We start from the raw sequence: 7,288 nt of genomic DNA, 5'->3' as shown, positions 1-7,288 counted from the left end.
GTTATTAATAGTTTTATACTCTAATCTAAATCATAAAAGGAATCGATTTTGAGGTTCAAGACGAAGTTGATAACTCAAGACCAAACTTTGTTGCCTAAAACAATTTTAAAATATTGTAGTTCATTCACCTGTGACAAGAACTGAAAAAAGATGTATTGAAATGTTAATGTTCTTCTATTTCTTTTTGCTCTTTCCTGCCTTCACCCTCTTTCATCTCTCAAGAAAATGTACCTTTATCAGACCATTCTCCCAAAGTTCATATAGGGAGTTAAAGAATGAGTAGAAAGACTCCTCTCTCATGTCTTGCTTCCAAGATGACCAAGAAAAGAAGGAACAATGGTTGTGCCCAAAGGGCCATGGCCATGTGCAGCCGATTCGCTGCACCAACTGTGCCTGATGCATGACCAAGGACAAGGCCATTAAGAAGTTCGTCATTTGGAACATAGTAGAGGCCGCAGCCTTCAGGGACATTTCTGAAGCGAGTGTTTTCAATGCCTATGTGTTTCCCAAGCTGTATGTGAAACTACATTACTTCGTGAGTTACGCCATTCACAACAAGATAGTCAGGAATTGTTCTCAGGAAGCCGGGAAGAACCAAACACCTTCACCCCAATTTAGATCGATGCGTGCTGCCCCACAAACTCCACCAAAGCCCATGTAAGGAGATAAGTCCTTAAAGACTGAAGAAACACTGTTCTCTGAAAAGACAATAAAATGGAAATAATACTTTAAAAAAAAATAAAGAAGGAGTAGAAAGAAACATGACTAAAGAGGCAGGAAAAAAAATCAAGACATAAGAATCTTCATGAGTTAAAGTTCAGGCAATGTTTTTGGAGAGGAACGGTGAAAGATTCTAAAAATAAGAGGCTTATAAGAATCTGTAGGCTGTAAACAAGGAGAGGAAAAAAGGAAGACTTTTGGAAGTATTTTTATGAGATAAACTTGATTAAAATTTAGAGTTATTTGAGAGATACAAGTTAAATTGTTATCACATAGCAATTACCTTTTTTACATACTAGTATTCTTGTTTTGTTTTAATGATGCTAAAACTGGGCCAGGTGGGTCCCTAAGGTGACAATTAGGAAAGTGCTTAATGGATTGGAAACATGAGTTACTAGAGAAAAAGGATTCTAACATTAGTTAATCATCAATTATTACATGTAGTATTCTATTTATAAAGGTTTTTTTTTTTTTGTATTTAATGTTCACAGCCATACTGTGATTATAGGTAAGTAAACCAAGATTCAGAAAGACTAATTAGCCCACACTAACAAGTAATGGATGTAAGATTCACACCCAGATATCTTATTCTGAATTTTATGAGCTACATCCTGCAACCTCTGTATAAGCCACAGAAATTGGTATGCCAATAAAACAAACTAATCACCAATCCCAATAAAATATAAAAAACAAAAATATTTGGATATTTGTTACAGATATTTGGATTGAAAATGCCACCTTTTCAATATAAGACTGAAAATGTTCTGTTGTTGAGAAGTTAACATATCAGTGTTTAGCAAAGTATTTCAGAAAATGCCTGTTTTGAGATAACTCCTTTCACAAATTAAATATCTGTTTGATACCACTCCCACTGTGCTAGCTCATGATGCAATTTACTATATTGTAATGTTACAGAAATAGTTTGTTTTGATTTATCTCCATACACCTGTAACTGATACAGAAAGAAGTTGCTATATTTGAAATTTCAGCTGGCTAGTAGAAAATGAATGGGCAAGCAGCTCTTTTCTTCATCTGCTTGCCTCTTGGCTAGCCTAATTAAATTTGTCTAGTCTGAAAATCTCCAGTAGTAAATGCTTTTGTTACTCTGAAACACTATAAACATTTTCACTGAAATGTTATTCAATTCATCATAATAGTGTCTTTGGGAGGTATCCCCCAAAATATAAATAAATTTTAAAATGTATTCTCAGCTCACAGATCACTGGATACATTATGGGTTCATATGATTTGTTTGTCTCTGCTATTTTCTGACATAATCATATCAATTTATACCATACAGACCATTAGAACACAATAAGAAAAGGTCAAGAGGTGAATTCTGTTTTGTGAACCTTTTATATGTAATAAGTCAATTTTGTTATCAAATGTGCAAATGATTAAGGAAACAAGACTATATGATGAAGAAAATGCAATATAAATGCAAAATGCTGATCTTGTATGCAGCTGATCAGATCTTGAAAAGGTAAACATTTACAGTTGTAAATTAATATTAAAATAACCTAGCATAATATATATAGCTGTTTATCTTGATTTGGGGGCACATAAGGAGAAAACTGGTTAAACCTAGAGGTAGTTAAACTCTGATGCAGTACTGGAAATATTTTTAAATAAAAATAATTTTCCTGTCTGAAATTGTTTCAACATGGTCTAAACCCACAAATATGTGTTCTGCCCCCATTGTGTGGTATATGATATGATATATGATATATGATATGATATGATATACGGGCACAAGAAAAGGCAAAAGGCAAAAGACCCTGCCCGCACAGAACTGCAATCTAATTGGTAGACTGCATAAAATAATTAATAAAACCAAGGTGCAAAAACAAGGCAAATAAGTAAATATACATAAGAACTGAAAGGCAGGGATAATTACTGCTGGGGGAAGAGGGGAGGGTCTGACAGAATTTAAAATGGAAGTTGTGTATGATGAATGTATAAAAGGAGGAAAGATGGAATCTGTGTAAGGTAAAGATCATGTAAAACAGAATCAGGAAAATGCAGGACATAAGATAGTAACATGCCAGATATTGCTTGGAGTAGAGCATTTCTATACAAGAATATATAGAGATAAATTTTAACAAGTAGTTTAGGACCAAGCTGTAAAGATCTTTGAATGCCAGGTTAAGAAGCATTATTTTTTCCTGTAGTCAATGGGAAATTATATGGCCAAAGTGATGTTTTGCAAAGATTAATTTGATACGACTTGGCATTGTATTGGAAAGTATAGGTGGGTAGGAAAGTTAAAAGGACAAAGAATAAGAAAAAAAAATACTATTTAGGAAATAGTGGTAAATACTGTAGTTTGGCTGTCTTAGCACGGATTCCAATTTCCTTTTTATTAGCATTCCTTAATTATAAAGTATGGTGAGCTAAAAAACATATCTTTCAAGACTCCTTTTCACGTAGGAGAAATAATGTGACGATACTGGCCAATGAGACAAGACTTCTCTTAGGCTATCTGGAAAATCCTTTGCCCTCCTGATATAATTGTCACTCTGTTTTCTTTATTATACCTCTTTTACTTTCCCGTTAGGAATGGAGACATGATGCCAGCTATGTTGTGACTTTATGTGAAAAAGTCCAAGAGATAGAAACTTTAGCATGGAGATATTAATACATAGACACATAAAATTAACAAAATCAGCAATCATGTTACCTCTAGACTTCTTGTTATGTGATTTAAAATAATTAACTTCTATTTGGTTACACCACTGTAAAGTTGTAGTTGAACAAGCTGACATAGAAGCTATTAGAAATAATCCAGATGGGTCATGAAGAGCATCCAAAACCAAGTTATAGTGAAGGATAGGAAAATACCAGTGGGTTTTCCCATGGCTGATTAGATTATGGGAAGTTTTAATGAGAGGGAGTCCAAAATACATACAAAACCCCCTTACCTAGATTACCAGAAGAATAAAAATACTTTTAATAGAAACTGCATTTTCCTATCCTAAGGAAAGGCAGTAAAGTACAACTTTTCAGGGTCTTTACAAGCCTATGATTTTATGATGAGACATCTATTAAATTTCTAACTGTAATTATACTGAATATTATGAAAGAAAGTTTAAGAAGCTATATTTCCTGCCCCTGAAGGACTTCAAAAGGACAGTATGAACACTAACACATTCACTGGACATATCATTACTTCCCAGTAATTAATTCTTTCTATTCTAACTCTTTGCATTTCCTCTGCCTCTACCAGAATCCAAGCCACTGTTACTCTCACCTGAGCAGCTTCAAAAGCTGCTAACTGATCTTGCAACACCCACTTGGACTGCCTTCCATGCAATCTGTTCTGCACAAGCAGTCATTATTTTGAAAAGCAAATCTAATTACATTACTCTGTTGCTTAAAACACTTCAAAGGCTTCCCCTTGCCCTCAAGGGACTAACTCTTTAACATGAATCTTAAGACACCTTAAGATAAGTTAAAGTGCACATTAACTCTTAGGTCTTGGAGTTCCTATGTAACATCTCTTTGGCAGCATTTATCCCCCCATAAGAGCAAACACACTACAGAGACAATTGAAATTACTTGTTCTTGTGAATATCCATATACATGAATTCACAGTTAGTCACTAAAGCATAATCTCTGCTCTGCTGGAGTTTGAAAGTTCCTATCAGTCTGGATTCTTATTTGTCTTAGTAAATAATGGATAGCTATTGCAATGATATAACAGAAAAACAAGAGCAAGAAAATAGGTGAACGAGTGTTACATGTAAATACTATAATAAGTAAAAAGTTATTCACTAAAAAAATATTCAGATGCTTATCTTGATATTAAAACTATTTTCAGATTATGGAAAAAGGAAGAACACTCCTCAATTAATTCTACAGAGCTAGCATAATCTTAATGCCAAAACCTGACAACGATGCTCCAAAATGAAAACTATAAACCAATTTCAACCATGAAAATAATTCTAAAAATTCTAAATAAAATATTAGCAAATGAAAACCAGAAGTGAATTTGAAGAGTAATACATCGTGACCAAGTGGAACTTCTCCCAACAATGCAAGCAGGGTTCAATATGAGAAAATTTTCAATACAATTAGAAAATAAGTCAACCTCTTAAAGAAAACATGATTATATCAATAGATGAAAAAATGATAGAACTCAGTACCTATTTATTTAAAAATCTGAGAAAAATTAGAACAGAAGTAAACTCCCTATACACAAAAGACTATTTACCTCAAATCAATAATAAATATCGTAATAAATTGTGAGATACTGGACCCACTGCCATTACAATCAAGAACAAGATAGGAATGCCATTATCAGCTCTATTATTGAATTTTAAGGATCTGACCAATGTAATAGAAGGACGTGAAAATATAAATATTTAACAGAGGAGGCAAAATTACCTTTACATGCAGGTAATATAATTGTATAATAAAACATCCAAGAAACTTTACAAAACTCTGTTAGAACTAACAAGAAACTTTGGTAAGGTGACAGAATGTAAGAAAAAAATATACGAATATCAATAGCTTTAAAAAATTTATATCAGTAATAATCATCATCACTCAGAAATTTAAAAGGAAAAATTCAATGCACAATAGTGACAACACCTTAAAATATCCAGGAATAAATTTACCTCAAAAGGATCAGGATCCATGGAAAAGAAGTTACTGAATGGAATATATGTTGCTGAATAGAAAGACTCAACCTAATAAAAATATAATTTCTTCCCCAATTAAGATATAAATTACAAAAAGTATCCCATTTGGGTTTTATATGGGCCTGGGAAAAAATTAAAGTTAAATGAAAGGATAAATGTATTAAAAAAAAATTCCACCAAAAAAAAAAAAAAAAAAAAAAAGACACCTTGTGGTCTGATCCCCAATTGCTCAGTTCACAGAAAGCGCCCTCTCTGAACTCTAGCTACAGTGACTTTCTCTCTCAGGTCCTTAGAATAGTCTGCCCTCCTTCCTTTGTACCTTTGCTCATGCAGCTCCTTTGTAAAGATCTTCCTACCCACACCCTCCTATCTCACGTGCTTCTCCTTCAGCTCTCAGCTCAAAAATTTCTTCAGCAGACTTTTGTGGGACAAAACGTATCAGTGAGGCTGCCATTGTGAGATTTCTGGGCCAGAAGTTTCTTAAAGAGAGAGTTCTGTAGCCACATAAATTAGAAACCCAATAGATGCTACACCCATCCTTGCAGATTTATAAAATTCACTAGCATAGAAATTATGAGTGCTCTGAATAAACACACCTTTTGTTTGATGCAATTTTGCATTTCTTGAACATTTAAACTACAGATTCCTCCTGGGCCCCACTGCACCTCCTCAGCATCCTCTGGGACTAGTGTTGTATGGATCAGTGTCTATTGGTGGTCCCAACATCAGGCTCTAGAAAGGGAACCGTTCAAAGTTGGCCTCCTCCACCCCAAGTGTGACTCCCCCAGCCATCCTGCTAGATGTCAAGCGATTCTTGTGGTCTTATAATTGTCCTGAGGGCACCGCTGGGACGTGGTGTTGTGGCATATATGAAAGGGCTGAGCAAAGTCCTGAAACATGTCTGGGAGTGCTCCAGCTGCTGAGAGTGCCTTCAGCCTTCAGGGCAAGATGTCTCCTGACTGTAGACTGGACAGCCAACTGGTACCAGCTGGAGATGTGGTGGTGAAAGCTGCATCTCATGGGACGACTGGCTGGCCAGCTCCCATCATTCCTTTACATAGGCTTCTTCAGCAAATCTTGGGTGGCGACTCAACCCTTGGACCTGGCACTCTACCTTCCTTGGCATCTTCTCTCAGCCTCTCTCTGCTTGCATCATCCCCTTTTTCTCTCCACATCAAAAAGCCCCATCTCTTTTTTTGTCTTAATTATTTACTTTATTCTGAATTTGTACATTCTAAAAACAGCTGATTTATTAGGTTTTGTTTGTTTACAGATCAAGAGGTTTCATTAAAAAATCCGTATTTCCAATATTTCTCAAAAAAAAATCAGAAGTTCTGACAACAGAAATTCTATATTCCTACATGGTAGCTGCTCCACTTAAGATGGCATGAAGGCCCAATTTGTCCTAGTCTGCACCACTCCTTAACATCTCTCCATTATTAGCCAAAGTTAAAGGTCCACTTCCATTTATCACTGTGCTTGCTCTGCTGCTTTATTACAGTGAGAAATATTTCTGTGTTGCCATGCCTCTAGGTGGGAGGAAAAATGAAAGAAGCTAACACATCCTTGCTTTTCTTGTAACCAGACTTTTCCTTCCATATTCATGTTACCTGCCTAGTCCATGCTGGCTTTGGTCTGCTCTGCTGGAATCAGTGCTTTGTGAACTACACTTCAGAAAGGACACATTGGTCAGTGCTATAACACTGAGGCCATACGTAATCCCAACATTTTAACATATCCCCACTGAAATAGATCAAAGGGTCTCCACCCAGCATGCCATCTGTTATAGACCGAATTTTGTCCCCTCAAATTTATATGTTGAAGTCTCTTGACCTGTTTACTGACTTGTAAAAGAGAGGTAGTATTCCTGACTTCACAGGAATTAAGTATGATAACAAGAATCTGACAAGTAGTGGGTGTTTTAT

The 7,288-nt window shown here is 35.4% G+C and overlaps 1 pseudogene; it reads left to right on the top strand.

Moving 5' to 3' along the window:
- Window positions 1-308: 308 nt before the first annotated feature.
- Window positions 309-661, top strand: LOC133089837 (small ribosomal subunit protein eS26-like; annotated as a pseudogene).
- Window positions 662-7,288: the final 6,627 nt, after the last annotated feature.

Source organism: Eubalaena glacialis, chromosome 4, assembly GCF_028564815.1.
Source record: "Eubalaena glacialis isolate mEubGla1 chromosome 4, mEubGla1.1.hap2.+ XY, whole genome shotgun sequence".
NCBI classification, from domain to species: Eukaryota; Metazoa; Chordata; class Mammalia; order Artiodactyla; family Balaenidae; genus Eubalaena; species Eubalaena glacialis.
This window is presented reverse-complemented; position numbering and strand designations above follow the sequence as displayed.